Genomic DNA, 15,125 nt, shown 5'->3' on the forward strand with positions numbered 1-15,125 from the left:
AGCCCCTTCACACCCCACCTGTTCCCTCTCCTTGCATGCAGGGACCCTGGGGCTTGTGTGTTTCCTCCAGCAGCAACCAGGGGACTTTGGAGGCTAAAAGAGTGTGGGAGCAACCTGCCCGCAGGTTAGGGTAGGGGCTCACATCTCTGCCGTTGTTACCTCGTCTGGAGCTACTTGGATCAAAGCAGAATCTTCTCTACTTCGCTTGATCCCTGAGCAGACGGTGGGCAGCTCCCGGGCGGGAGAGTATCTCCACCTCTGGGGTCTAGTACAGACCGGGGGCAGGTCAGTCTTCAGGGAGAGCATCAGTAAGCAAACAAGGACACCTCTCGTCGTACTAATGCCAATAATGTTGACAACTAACCTCATCGCATAATTGCCGAACGCCAGCTCTGAGAGCTTCCTGGATTGCTTTCGTCTAATTTTCATGTTAACGTGATGATGCAGGTCTTATTTTGATCTCCATTACCAAGTTTTTTTTTTTTTTTTATGTGTTTTATCTTTTATCTTTGAGAGAGAGAGAGACAGGCAGACTGTGAGCAGGTGAGGGGCAGAGAGAGAGAGGGAGACACAGACTCCGAAGCAGGCTCCAGGCTCTGAGCTGTCAGCCCAGAGGCCGACGCGGGGCTCGAACCCACGGACTGTGAGATCATGACCTGAGCCGAAGCCGGCCGCCCAACCGACTGAGCCACCCGGGCGCCCCTTGATCTCCATTTTAGACACGGGAGTACTCGGTCACAGACGGGTTACATAACCCACATGCTCCCTTCCACACGGCTAATGAGCGGCACCCAGAAGGTAAATGCTGGCACCCTCGCTGTAGAACCCGAGATCCTCACTGCTGTGGACACAGCCTCCTCTTCCCCCCCCCCCCCCCCCCAGGCTCCTATCCTGGGTCTCAGGACTGGGCTCAGGGACCTCGGCTGCGAGTCTAGTAGAGTTTACGTTGACCCCTCCGATACTCCGGCATTTCTTCCTGGGTATTGTATAGATTGGATGCAGTTCTGAGAGCCTCTCAGCGCTCTGATTACATTGTTGGTTTATGCTGCTTCGGTTTCAGGTCATGAGGCAAGAAGGAGACTGTCTCGAACTCCCGCCAAGCCGTTCTGCCCAGCGAGCCTCTTCCCACAAGCGTGGGGCTCCGGGCGCGCCCGAGGCCCCCGCCAGCCGAGGCGCTTTCCTGCCTTCAAAGGCCCACCTTGAGTGCGTGCCAGAATCCAGCAACAGATTCCGGTCCAACTCATGCAAACCGCAGAACTCCAGGGCGGCTGAGGCCACGGAGCACTGAGTTGAGATCAAGCGGCGTAACACCAAAAGAAAACATCTTCAAAGTTTTGTCGGAGGGAAAGCCAAACAGAGATAATGTTGAAGTCTCCAGCTTGCTAGTTCCTTTCTATTTGGTCAGCGCTTGATAGGATATGACGTCTGAGTGCCCCTGCCCACAGCTTTATGGTCGAAGAGGTGAGCGCGTTTACGTGGACCAAGCGGACCCCAGAAGGGGGGCTTGGACCGCTGGGGGATCGCCAGAGGCGTTTTTCCATTCCAGGTCCGCGGGGCGCTGATTTTGCATTGTTACTCTTTGTTCCTCGTCAACACTGCTCTGTAGACTCCAATCTTTGGGGCCACATTTTATAGAGTTGGGAGGTGGAGTTCGCGGGAGAAGGAAGGAAAATAACATTTCACTGACGGTGGTAGAAAGTGGCAGGGCTGGAGCCCAGATGGCACACCCTGGTTCCACGTCTGGAGCTTTGGAACCACGTCTCAGGGTCCGACACGTTCCCCCCCTTTGCCGTCGGGGAGCCTCGCACCCCCGCGGGGCTCCCCGTGGCGTGGGAGCGTGGGGTCAGGAGGAGCGTGCCCATCGTGGACAGCACGAGCAGAGTGCTGTCTTGGCTCCTGGTGCCGGGCCACCCTCTCGGGGCTTCTTTGTCACCAGCCTCTGTTCGTGCCCACGCAGCGTGAGCAGACGTGACGTGAGCGTATGCATTTCGGGGGCCTGGGGGGGGCAGAGTCCGGCATAGAGATCAGCGTGGGGGAAGTTTATCCATGAGCCCTCTTTAGATTAAGAGCAATTGGAAAAAAAATAAGAATGAAAAAAGAAAGGAGCAATCGAAAGGAAGGACAGGAGCAGGGCAGGCAGATGGGGAAGTTTGACCGTGTTAAGCTGCAGAGGTTTGGGATTTGTGACCCAAAGCAGTTAGCTCTTACCTTAGTGAGGGCAGGAAGACGAAGAGGTTGAGGGACACTGGGCAGAAGTGGGGCGTGCAGGGTTGCGGTGTAATTGCACAGATGGGGGGGGCCCGGGGACGACCCCCGAGGGCTCTGTGCAGTGGAGAAGATAATGAGGAAGCCGAGGTGGAAACCGAGCCCCTTCTCTTGCTAACCGGGTGGTCTGGGGCCGGTGTCGGGATGACCGATGGCTCTAGTTGAGGGGAGATGGCTCCCTGAGCAGCGCAGGGGGCCGGGCTCTACCCGGACCGACACCAGCTTTCCGGGGCAGGACCGAAGCCACAGAGTCTCAGTCGTCGGGGAGGGGGTCGCGAAACACCCCCAGTGGGTCACAGGGAGCCCTCCTAGAAGCCACGCTACGCTAAGTGGGCGGCTGAAGGTTAAGCTAATGCTTTTCCCTCCTTAGTGTTCAGAGTCCCAGCTTCCGAAGAGGAGCTGGAGGAAGGAATCCAAACGGGTCACTTGGCAGAAACAGCTCGTCTTCCCGGCTGCCCGCAGCATGGGGGTGCGCAGTGTGGACTGGCGGGAGTCGAGGCGGGCGCACGCACCTCGGGGGGGCTCTGAATGCCGTGCCGGTGCGTCTGGACTTGGGCGTCCAGCCGGCCTGCGCTGCCTCAGAGCCAGAAAGGTGGCGCGGGGGTGGCCTGTGACCTGAGACGGGCACATTTATGGAGGGCAGTGCCTCCAAGGTGGAGGCAGCAAGGACGTAAAGCAAAGAGCAGCAGGGTGGCTTCGGTGCTGTTGGACACGGGACACATCGCAGGTGAGGGATGGTCAGGGCTTGGCAGCTGATTTTGGGGGCGCGAGGAGGTGCGGGGACGACACGGCCAGCGACTGAGGGTGAGTCCAGGGTAATTAGGGTGGGAAATTCCGCAGCGTCCTCCGGGCCCTCCCTCAGGACAGAGGCCGGGCCTCTCCTGGCTCTGCACTGGCAACGCCTTGCGGAGCACGAGCTGGCGGAATGCAGCGAACTTCAGGAACACCATTGGCCCCCGTCTCTTGCTTCCCACGGCCTCGACTGGACCAGGTGGCTCCTTCCCTCTGCCCGAGCCTCGCGACCTGACTGTGCCTGCCCGAGGTTCCCGGACTCCTGGACTCCAGATGCCGAGGACTCCTTGGCTTCTGTCCGAGCGCAGCTCCCAGCGGCCTGGGCAGGTGGCCTGGGGACGCGACGAACAGCGAGCGTCCGGTGTTATCGGTTGGGGACGCGGGCCAGGTCGCGGGGGGCCGGAGTTAGCGAAGCAAAATACAGGGCCCCCGGTTCCGTTTGAACTTCGGACACAAAGGGAGTGCGTGTCAGGCAGTGCACGGGACACACTCCCTTGCCAACATCTGAGTTTCAGAGCTCCCTGGGTGTCCTGGGTTTTCCTGGCAAGCCCGCCTGTGTCCCCTCCCCACCCCCCGGCCTAGTTTGCATGCACGGAGGGGACTTTGCACCTCCCGGTCCCCAGGGGTAGCTCTACCGACGGCACAAAGGGAGGCAGCAGACCCCCACCCTGGCCAGCCCCCGTCCTCGCTGCCAGCGGCCGTGTGCCTTCATTGGCAGCTGGGCGGGCGGCTGGGCCGTCATCCATCACGCCGCCACCAAGGCGTGCTAACAGACCGCTGCGGTTCCAGCACATTGATGACGGTTACCATCCTAATGAAGATTTGTGGCCCTGCCCGAGGAGTCCGTTTGTTGTCTCCACCAGATGGGACGACGCCCTTGGGAGCGGCTGACGGGAGGGGAGGTTCCGGGCAGGGGGGTGGGGGGGAAGGACACAGTGGCGAGACGAGCGCCTCCGCTCAGGATCCTGGTCGTGTCTTCCGCTGTATCAGGATGCCAGGCAGGGAAGGTTCCTCCAAGGAGTCAGCTGGAACCCCCTGTCCCCACTTTCTCTGTCTTCCCTGCTGGGTTAACGCTTCGATGTTAAGACAGGGCAATTCACACACTCCTTCCGTTGAGGGAGGGAGACCGTGCCAGGCTGAGGGCGCCAGCCCTGCCTTTGACCCACTAGGTGGCCTTGTGGAGGTCGTGCCTCCTCCTTGGGCCTGTCTCGCCCGCTCCAAATGCGGGTGTTGGACCGCACAGCCACCAAGGGCCCCTCGAAGCCAGAGACTAGATGGTGAAGTTCAATCCCATCGCACACTGGGGCAACTAAGGGCCCCGGACATTGAGCCCCAGGGCTTTCGGTGTAATCGAAGCATAGAACCCAACTGTTGGCTGTGGTCCAGGGTGAAATTTTGGTTCGAGCCCATGGCTTGCTCTGAGCAGCTCTTTACCATTCAGAACGGAGGTCATGATTCAACCCACGACGACATTATGGCTAAGGACATTTTGCTGAAGCCGCGTCCTGACTTCATAGCACAGCAGAAACCCAGATCCACAGGGAAGCAGCTGGAGCACGATGAAATTAGACAAGTTCTGCTCCGTGTGACCTTGGGCATGCCATTGAACTTAATGAGATCTCAGTATCTGCATTTGGAAACTGGAGTTGTCAATTTGTGAGCATTAAGGATCCACAAATGCAAAATGCCCAGGAGAATGTTTGCTTTGTGGGAGGGGCTGGCTCAGCAGGTGACAACAGGCCCCCCCCCCCCCCCCGCCCAAAGGTGTCTCCCATTACTCTACCCCCATTCTCTGGGTTCGGGCCCTCTGGCCTCACTTCTGGGCTCACTGCTGTTCCGGGACCGTGCTCGCCCTGAGTGCTGTCCTATCTCAGGACCTTGCACTTGGGTTGCTTCAGCCAGGAGCAGCCCTCTCCCAGATATGTGCACGGCTCATTCCTCACTTCCTGTAGGTACTCACGGCCACACCACATCGTCCAACCTCTCTAACGTGTCATTCCCTTGTCACAGTGCAACTTACTGTACGTTTCACATACTTACCTATTTGCCTGGTTACTTCCCCTTGGGTAAAGTGTAAGCTTCAGGAAGTTGGGGTTCTGGATGATTAGAAAATTTTTTTTTAATGTTTATTTATTTCTGAGAGAGAGAGAGAGTGAGACAGAGCGTGAGCGGGGGAGGGCCAGAGAGAGGGAGACACGGAATCCGAAGCAGTCTCCGGGCTGTCAGCACAGAGCCTGACGCGGGGCTCGAACCACCAACCGTGAGAACATAACCTGAGCCGAAGTCAGCCCCTTCGGCTGAGCCACAGTGAGCTCACGGACTGAGCCACCCAGGTGCCCCTGTAGATTATTTTTTTTTTTTAATGTTTATTTATTTTTGAGAGAGAGAGAGAGTGCACATGTGCGAGGAGGGGAGGGGCAGAGAGAGAGGGAGACAGAGCACCTGAATCTCATGAACCCTGAGATCATAACCTGAACCAAAGTCAGATGCTTAACCAACTGAGCCACCAGGCGCTCCCTCGCTTATTTTTATCACTAATGAATCTCCACTTAAAACAGTGCCCGGCGCACAGAAAGCACTGGCAAATATTTATTGAATGAGTGAATGAATGAAGGAATGCACGAGTGATGGGAGGGAAAGACTCTCGAAGCAGCCGCATGGAGGCCAGCATTGGGAGGTGATGACTAGGAGGCAGGAGGCCACAAGAGTCATGCTCTGCAGGACCCTCAGAGCAGGGAGGGGGCAGTGGGGTGACAGGGGGTGGGATGGGTGGGTGGCTTTCTGGACACGGAGGTGATAGGATAAGCTGAAGTGTCACTTGGAGGGGTGACAGACAGGGACGTGTCACAGAGGACGCCAATTGTGGGTAAATGCAGGTTCTGAGCTGGAGATCGCCTTGGGGGGCAGGTTTGCAATGGCCACATCCGGGGGCCTTTCTGACAGGGGATACTGGAAGGAAAGTGAACTGTACCTCCCTCGGAGGAGCCGGGTTCTGCTTCAACCTTCAAGGTGGGGCCACCATTCGACCTGAAGCCATGCGGTTCATCTTCCAGGGCTGCGGATGGTTCCATCACGAAGGGACGGGGAAGGTGTGATAGAGCCCATCTGAGGTCCGTGGGTCCGTGTGGCACCCCGGGCAAAGCTAAGCTTTAAAGTTAGACCAATTTGGGGGCTCCTGGGTGGCTCAGTCGGTTAAGCGTCCGACTTCGGCTCAGGTCGTGATCTCATGGTTTGTGAGTTCGAGCCCCGCGTCGGGCTCTGTGCTGACAGCTCGGAGCCTGGAGCCTGCTCCGGATTCTGTGTCTCCTTCTCTCTCCGCCCTTCCCCAACTTGTGCTCTGTCTCTCTATGTCTCTCAAAAAATAAATAAAATGTAAAGTTAGACCAATTTGGTTTCAAAGCTAACCCTTGTCACTTACTAGTTAAATTTCACTGGACTCAGTTTCCTCATTCTCTAAAATGAGACAGTAATTCTGACCTCATAAAAATGCGAAGTTCACGTGATGCCATGTCTCAAACCCTGTGCCAGGCACACAGTATAGAACGAATAATTCGCTCATTTCCTTCCTCCTGTTCCTGGCTTTCCATAGGACACCCAGATCCTGATTTCTCTGCCCCCACTGGCCACTCACCCCTATGCTGATGGAGTTGCATGATACAAAGCTTATAATGCTCTTAACCCGTTCACACCTAAGAAACTTAGTATTTCCATGCCAACGTGCCCCACGGATTATGGCGGAAGGCCGCTGAATATGTAAGAGGAAAAGCTATTGCTTTGCTCGGTGTTGCTTGACTGGATTACATAGAAAGGGTAAGAATTCTACCCTTCTTTCTCTGCCATCACCTTTCTGTTAGATTTTTCTCACACCAGGTGTCCAAATCCCAGAGAGAACACTTCTTCTTCCCCGTCTGACATTTTCAAATGTGTTGATACTTACCCAACGGAGTGATTCTCCTGGAGACGGTGCCACTCAAAGCTCCAACCTGAATGAAGAAGCCCCCAGAATTCTATTTATGTCGTAAGGAACATGTTCCACCTCAGAGCGTCAAAGACTTTGCGAGCACACCTGCCGCAAAGAGCGCAGTACGGCTCCAGAGTGATTCGAATTTTCCTTCCACCAAAAAAATAATTTTGGCAGCTTGGGATCAATATCTTCCCTCCCATATGTTTCATAGTCTCTGTAAAGTATAATTGAAGACACCCTTCTCAACAGCACTTTTCGGTGTGAATGCATTCCGAAATCCTAAAAAGGTAATTTGAAAAGGAAGGAAACTAACGTTTGGCTTGTACCTAGCGCGCAGCGAGATAGTGTTATTATGCACCTTGCATTTGCGATCTCATTTAAGCTGCACAGCTGTGAGAGAAACATAGTATCAGGCTTGTTGTGCAGAAAGGGAGGCTGAGGCTCTGTCAGCTTAGGTTACTGGCCTGAGGTCCCACCATCCGCGGTGGCGGGATCAGGATCCGAAGCCCGTGTTGTCTGACTCCAAAGCTCGCCCTCTCTGAACGTGGCCTTGGACTCTCCACACCACGTTCCGAATTCTCCACCCTTCCTACCTTCGGGCCTTTTGTTTTCACCGAGAACAGAAACTGAATCAGTGGAGGGACCCGAAACCTTGAGACCAGATTTTGGAAGAACGTTCTTGGCCCACACTTCCAGGCGGACCACGTGCAGTTCGTCTTCACTTAGACGGCATTGGTGTCCTTATTTCCTGGCATGGAAACGGAAGCCAAGTTGGACAGGGGAGCCCACGACCTTGGACTGAAAGAGATTTGACTCTATTCTAGGAAATGCCTGCCTTTCTCCGGGAGGTGAGAGGGAAGCGGTCCCCGCCAGGGGAGACGGGTTCTTTCCGCTGTGGCTCTGACAAGCCATCCTGGCAAATGTCCCAGCCAAACTTTCTGGGCTGCTTTCGTGCTCCCCTGCATGATTCCTTGGTCGGGTAGGATTTGGCTCCGTGGCTCCCTCCGCCCATCAATCTTCATTTTCGTTTGTTGCTATAAAGATACATCTTGAAACATTCAAGAGGCGAGGCGAAGGAGGAGTTCATCCGTGTCACAGACAGCATGCTTCAAGGGTTGCTGTTTTGTCAACCTGGCCAACTTGAATGTCAAAGAACGTGCTCTGGGAGGAAGTGGCCTTGGAAACCTTCCTTGCTTTGCATTCTGTCCCCACCTCCAAATTTATCCAGAGCAGCAATGACCCATTTTATTGTTGTGGCCGTGACCACGAGGACAGGAATGCCTTCTGTGGCCCTGGGAGCTGGGTGATCCTTTGACCCCGTGGTATTCCCAGTTGGCACGGCCCCAGAGCGTGGCCACCGTGTGACGTCTGCTTCCTGGAATTCAGTGGACTTCTGTCGGCGGCTGGGGGATTTCTGCGCGACTCGGCAAACGCACTGGCAGTTCCCTCAGCGTCCACACAGTGATGATGTTAATTTCCTTAGTGCCAGGACCTGTGTGACTTCTAACTCTCCCGCATTGGTGAAACTGATGAGTGCCACCAGTTGTTGACTGTCCCCTAATATGTCCTGCGTTTCTGGTCGTGAGGAACTCCAGATAGAGGAAATGTTCTGACAACTGGAAACTTAGTTGCATGCGTAAGCGCTTCCTAGGAAGTGGAGAACTTCTCACTCAGGAGAATGGGAGCCCCTGTGTGCTGTGCTCCTGAAGTTCGGCTTCCAGGGAAATGTCTTCATGGGGGCCCCGAAGAACAGGGGATTAACATTAACTGAGTTCCTGCAGTCGAGCTCCTATGTTTGTGACCTCTGCTATGTACTTTATTTACACGATCTTACTTTCTCGCAAGCAAATTCCTATTCTACGGAAAAGGAAACTCGTGCTCAAGGAAGGCAAGGGGGTGATAGTGTTGAACTTCCAAATGGGACCGTACGCGGAAAGACTGAGCAAAACCCCTTGTCAGTCTGCTAAGATGTTTCCCAGCGGGGTGAATCCTGAGGCTAAGTCTCCATCGTTTAAGGGAGGACCTTTAATCGTGTTTTAGTTCACCAAGATTGTGCTCTATCCCTCGGGACAGACTCGCATTAACCAAACTCATAAGGCTGATATAAAACACACGCCCATTGCCAATATATTAAATTAGTACGGGAGGCATAACTACCACAGTGGCCAAGATGCTTGCAGTGGCCCAAATGGCACCTTCTCTTTTTGTGGGCAAGTTGCACGGGAAAGCAAATTACAGTTGGAAAGATCCTTCATAGAAATGCATTCAGGGTGTGCATTATATGCTATGCAATTTAAGTGTCCTGTGGCCTTAGACTCTAGAAGCTTCTTCCATCAGTTTTCAAACTAGAGCCAAACTTGCCCCAGAGCCTGGACAGGCTGAATCCCTAGACCTGGATCCCTCTCCCTTGGCTACTGCTGGCGTGGGCACAGCTTGGTGACTGTCCCTTTCTCTACTTCCAGGAATGACCAAGCTCCTCCAGCTTAACTTTGTCAATGGCTCCAGCCACAATAGCTTGGCTTACAAGCCATTCTGGTTTTTTATTTTTTCCACTAAATTTTAATATCCCAGCTTTGATCTGGTGTCTGTGGTGCTATTATTAACTCTCTGTTATTAACTCGATTTTTTCTAATTTCCAAGTTGTTGGCCACCCCCATAGCTGTTTCCCTGCAGAGATAATATCAAAGCTGTAGGATTTGGGGAAGGCTGAATTAGACAGCATAGGGGAACGAGTCCAGCATGAGGCAGCTGGTTCATTAATTCCATGCCTTTTTTTTTTTTGCAAGAGGGTTAAAACTGACCAAAATCAGCTACCCAGATCTCTCTCTCTCTCACTGGCCTCAGAAGACAGTGTTAAATCATCATTTCTTTTTGCCATTCATCCCAAACTGGGGAGCAGGGGCAAGTTTTTCTTTAAAAAAATTTTTTTTAATGTTTATTTATTTTGAAGGAGAGAGACAGAGAGAGCATGAGTGCGGGAGAGGCAGAGGGCTATGGAGACACAGAATCCGAAGCAGGTTCCAGGCTCTAAGCTGTCAGCACAGAGCCCCATGTGGGGCTCGAACCCACAAACCATGAGATCGTGACCTGAGCCGAAGTCGGACACTTAACCGACTGAGCCACCCAAGGTGTCCTGCAAGTTTTTCTTTTAAAAAAGACTTTTAGCGGCGTCTGGGTGGCCCAGTCAGTTAAGCATCCAACTCTCGATTTTGGCTCAGGTCATGATCTCATGTTTCCTGGGATTGAGCCCCGTATTGGGCTCTGTGCTGACAGTGTGGAGCCTGCTTGAGATTCTCTGTCTCTCTCTCTCTCTGCCCCTCCCCTACTTGCTCTGTCTCTGTCTCTCTCAAAATAAATAAATAAACTTAAACAAAAAGACGTTTTGCTCATAATAATGGTCTAATTTTTCCACGAATGTGACTTTGATTACATACCATAGAATCTTTGAGCTGGAAGCCATCTTTCTCGAACTCCTGTCGTCAAAGTTGGCTACAATGTCATCAGAAGAATAGAAACCACATCCCTGGGGAAGGAGAACTTGGTACTTCCTTCTGCACACACAGTAGTTTTGAGAAAGCCTTTACGGCTGTCGGACTTCAATCTCCATGGTGGTAACTTAAGTTTGGCTTCAGTGGGGGCAAGAGCAAGAATGATGCCATCCAATCGTCCATACAAGGCGTCTTGGTATTGGCCAAGATGGACAACCAAATTTTCTGTGCATCCTGGACTGTACTTGTCTCCTTAAAGGGTGAGAAAATGGTTTCGTGATTAAGAACTAACATTTCAAAGTGTTTTGTTTTTGATCATCACATTTGACCCCTGATGAGGGGGTTATTGATGTGGTTCCCATTTTGTAAGTTAAAAAACTGACAGCACATAAATTGTTTGGCCAAGCATTTGGCATACAGTGCATGTCTCTATTGACTTGAAATTCAGGACTGTTAGCAGGATTCCATGATTCTTCCTAGTTTCTATGCTTGAGTTCACCTCTGGCCCTTAAAATGAATTACACATCACAATTAGGAAAGAAATAACCATATGCCACTGTGGAGGTCAACTAAAAAAATTTTTTTTAATGTTTATTTGTTTTTTGAGAGAGACAGAGACAGAATGCGAGTGGGTTAGGGGCAGAGAGAGAGGGAGACACAGAATCCGAAGCAGGCCCCAGGTTCCGAGCTGTCAGCACAGAGCCCGACGTGGGGCTCGAACTCACGAGCTGTGAGATCACGACCTGAGCCGAAGTCGGACGCTCAACTGACTGAGCCACCCAGGTGCCCCTGTGAAGGTCAACTTTATGTGTCAACTTGGCTAAGCCACAGTACTTAGATTTGGTGGAATATTATTCTAGAGGCTCCTGTGAAGATATTTTCTATATGAGACTAACGCTTACATCAATAGACTTTGGGTAAAGCAGATTGCTCTTCATAATATGGTGGACCTCGTCCAATCAGTTGAAGGACTTAATAAAAGACTACTGACCTTCTCCTGAGAGGAAGGAGCCCTGACAGAGACCACATTTTAGACTCAAGCCGCAACTCTTTTTTTGGGTCACCAGGCTGCCAGCCTACCCTGTAGATTTTGGACCTGACAAGCCTCCACACGAGCCACTTCCTTAAACGAAATCTGTTTATGCACGCCCTCTCGCTTCTACTTCTCTGGAGAACCCTGGCTAATATTGATTTTGGTGCCGTGGAGTGGGGTGTTGTTAACAGGTACCTCAGATTACTCAAGTGGCTCTAGACCTGGGTCGTGGGGAGAGCTGGAAGAGTTTTGGAGGTGCCTGGCAGGAAAAGCCAAGATTACCTTGAAGAGACTCTTGACAGAAACAAGAATGTCAGTGGTGCTTCTGGTGAGGTCTCAGGTGGGAATGAGGAACAGGTTGTTGGAAACTGGAGGAAAGGTGGTCCTCGTCACGAAGGGGCAAAACGCTTGGCGGAACTGGGTGTGGTGTTTTGTGGAAGGTAGAACTTGTAGGTGATTCACTGGGATATTTAGCGGAGGCGATTCCTTTTTTTTTTTTTTTTAACTTTATTTATTTATTTATTTTGAGAGAGAGAAAGCACCAGCAGGGGAAGGGCAGAGAGAGAGAGAGAGAGGGGGAGAGAATCCCAGACAGGCTCCGTGCAGTCAGCGCAGAGCCCGAGGCAGGGCTCAAGCCCACAAACAATGGGATCGTGACCTGAACTGAAATCAAGAGTTGGACGCTTGACCAACTGAGCCCCCAGGCATCCCTAGCTGAGGAGATTCCTATGTAGAGCATTGTGGCTGCTGCCTGGCTTCCCCTTGCTGCCTGATAACAAAATGTGACAGGGGAGACATAAATTGAAGAAAGAATTTTTAGGCCAAAGGGAACCAGTACTCAAAGATCTGGAATGTTTCAGCCTATCTGTATGGCCCCAGATGAGAACGCTTGGTCTGGAGAGAACACCGAACATGTGGCTGGACAACCATTTGGCTGTCAAGTGACTACAGGTATGACTCATGGATCCAATTAGCTGTCTCAGCAGAAGGGCTTAGACCGAAGGGCTTGGCCAGCTCAGACGGAAGGGGATGGAGACAGGACACGATGAAGGAACGCTGCTGGGCTTCTGAGATTTTGCAGGACGAGCCAATAGGGCTCTCTGGCTGTGAATGTGTGTTGTCCTTCCAAAAAACACGGAACTCCTGCCCAGGGCCTCAGGGCAGGGCTGCCTCCCTGGGGGACCAGAGGGCAGAAAAGGGAGCCAAAGAGGCTTATGACCTCAAGCCTTTCATCTTCTTGACTTTTCCCCTTTGAATAGTAATGTCTGCCCTATGCCTGCCCCGCCGTTGTGTTTTGGGAGCAGATCCCTTGTCTGGCTTCACAGAAGAATTTTGCCTCGGGACGCGTCATACCTTGAGTCTCACCCATATGTGACCCAGTTGGTATTTCGATGAGATCGTGAGCTTGGAGTTGGTGCTGGAGTGGGTTAAGGTTGGGGGGCTGTTGGGATGGGGAGAGTGTGTTTTACATTTTAGGGGGCCCAAGGGTGGCATGTTATGGGCTGCACTGTGTCTTCCCAAATCTACATGCTGAGGTCTTAACCCCCCCCCTCCCCAGTTACCTCACAATGTGGCCACGGTTGGAGATCAGGCCTTCCCAAAGGTGATGAGGTAAAATGATGGTAAAGTGAGGCACAACGAGGTTGTATGGTGGGCCTAATCCAATAGGACCAGCGTCCTTGCAGGAAGAGATTAGAACCCAGACACATAGACTGAGAGGCGACCACGTGATGACACAGGGAGAAGGCAGCCATCTGCGAGCCAAGGAGGGAGGCCTCAGAAGAAACCAAACTTCCCAACATCTTGATCTTGAACGTCCAGCCTCCAGAACTGTGAGAAAATAGACCTCTGTTGTTGAAGCCCCCCAGTCTGTGGTATTTTGTTATGGCGGCCCTAGTAGACTAAAATGGTCACCAGTATCAATTAGATAATTTAGTGGCGGGGTGGGGGGGGGGCGCAAGCCACACCATGTTGTTGGCGTTAAGAAGATAGATCTTGGTTATTTCACTGATCTTGTTATTTTAAAATTGATATTGTGTAGACTCGACTTTGATTACATGTTCCTTTATCTCTGATTTTTTTTTCCATGTAAAATTACTTTCTCTTTAGTCTATTGCCTTAATAGCCTGGGGGGAAATATTTGCTCCTGAGGGTCATGGTTCAAATCCGCTTCATTTTGGTCAGACTATCTTTCTTTCCTTGTAAACAAAATTACACTGTGATTTTAAGTACAGAAACTCTTAGAAGGAAAAGTCTGCTTTGGATTCCAAGAAAGTTTCCTCTTATTATATTATTATATTTCATCTTTATTGTAGACTTCAGGACTCCTATTTTGCTTCCAGACACTCCCTGGAACCAAGCTCTCCCAAACCAGTGTCTTCCCCCAGAAAGAATCATAGGACCAAGGACAGTCTTTGGTCCCCCCCTCCGGCTTCTCCCCAGGAGCACTCTAAAGAATCCCACTTTCATTTGCCCAGATTCCAACATTTAAGCACACATACATATGAAAAAAATAACTGAAAATTCCCAATTGGCATCTCATCTTCTGGCTGTAGTTACCAACCCTGAAAGAAGAGAAGTAGCCGTGAAAAGGTGAAAGAGAATCCCGCCAATATTTGTCGATAGACTCAACATTGTTTCTGCGCAGTAATGACACGAGTTCATGAACATGTCCTCTTCTTAATTTACTTGCCTGGTTAACCAGAAGATCTCTCTTGTTTCACCTCAAAAAAAACTGTCAATCTTGAAAAGTTCCCATACTAAGAAAACTCCGTGTTCAATAAAATTGATTTTTTTAAATGATTGTTCTCTTGGCTTTATATTCCTGTTAGAACGATAAAAGGTTGTCCGGAAGAGTGTAGGAGATTGAAATGCTCAGGCAGGAAATGGGGGGTATTTCCATTTGCCTGGGATGTTATTTTTTCTATCTTTAAAGTAGAATGTTCCCCCAAACTCCTCTTTTCCCCTGCAAAGAAAAAAACATAAACAAAACTAGACGGTTATAGATCCTGGTTAAGTGGGTTTCAGGAGATTTTGAACTTTCGGGATTTTTGAGCATCGTTATAGCTCTGGTTGATGGTACATTTGATGGACAGGTTGCAGGTGAATGACAGAGCCTGACTCTGTCACATACTCGTTGGGCATCGAGGCCAAGTCATTCCGACTCCGAGCCCTGATGGGGGAACCATAATATCTGCCTCACAAATTTTCATGTGCATCAAATGAGATAATGGATGTGAATTTACTCTTGAAACCATAACGGGGCTGTGCAGATGTTAGTCATTATTTTCAAACAGCATCTGTGACCTAGTTTTGATTGTGGTTTACTTTTGGAAGGAAGAGCATTGTAACTGCAGCTTGGCTCTTCTGGAACGAAACTAATTCAGGGACCTTAACTACCAGTGATCACATTACAGGCAGATACCCTGCTGTCGAGGTAGACTGACCCCAAGGATGATTGTTCCTTGCTAATTAATGATCAGAAGCATCTCCGTCAGCGTACTAAATTCTGAAAATCCGTTTAAATAAAAATCATACTCGTCCGCAGAGCATCGCCTCCAGATGCGGTTGCTGTGCTCCGTTT

The 15,125-nt window shown here is 51.3% G+C and overlaps 1 long non-coding RNA gene across 2 annotated transcripts in view; it reads left to right on the plus strand.

The window, feature by feature from the left end:
* Positions 1 to 649: 649 nt before the first annotated feature.
* LOC121044112 (uncharacterized) overlaps positions 650 to 15,125 on the plus strand; it is a 33,371-nt gene continuing 18,895 nt past the window's right edge. For both annotated transcript variants that reach the window (XR_005797131.1, XR_005797132.1), the window contains exons 1-2: positions 650 to 798; positions 1,061 to 1,461. This is a non-coding gene — a long non-coding RNA (uncharacterized LOC121044112). The remainder of the gene's footprint in view (positions 799 to 1,060; positions 1,462 to 15,125) is intronic.

This window comes from Herpailurus yagouaroundi, unplaced genomic scaffold (genome assembly GCF_014898765.1).
Source record: "Herpailurus yagouaroundi ecotype Mexico unplaced genomic scaffold, PumYag 188, whole genome shotgun sequence".
Taxonomy (NCBI): Eukaryota; Metazoa; Chordata; class Mammalia; order Carnivora; family Felidae; genus Herpailurus; species Herpailurus yagouaroundi.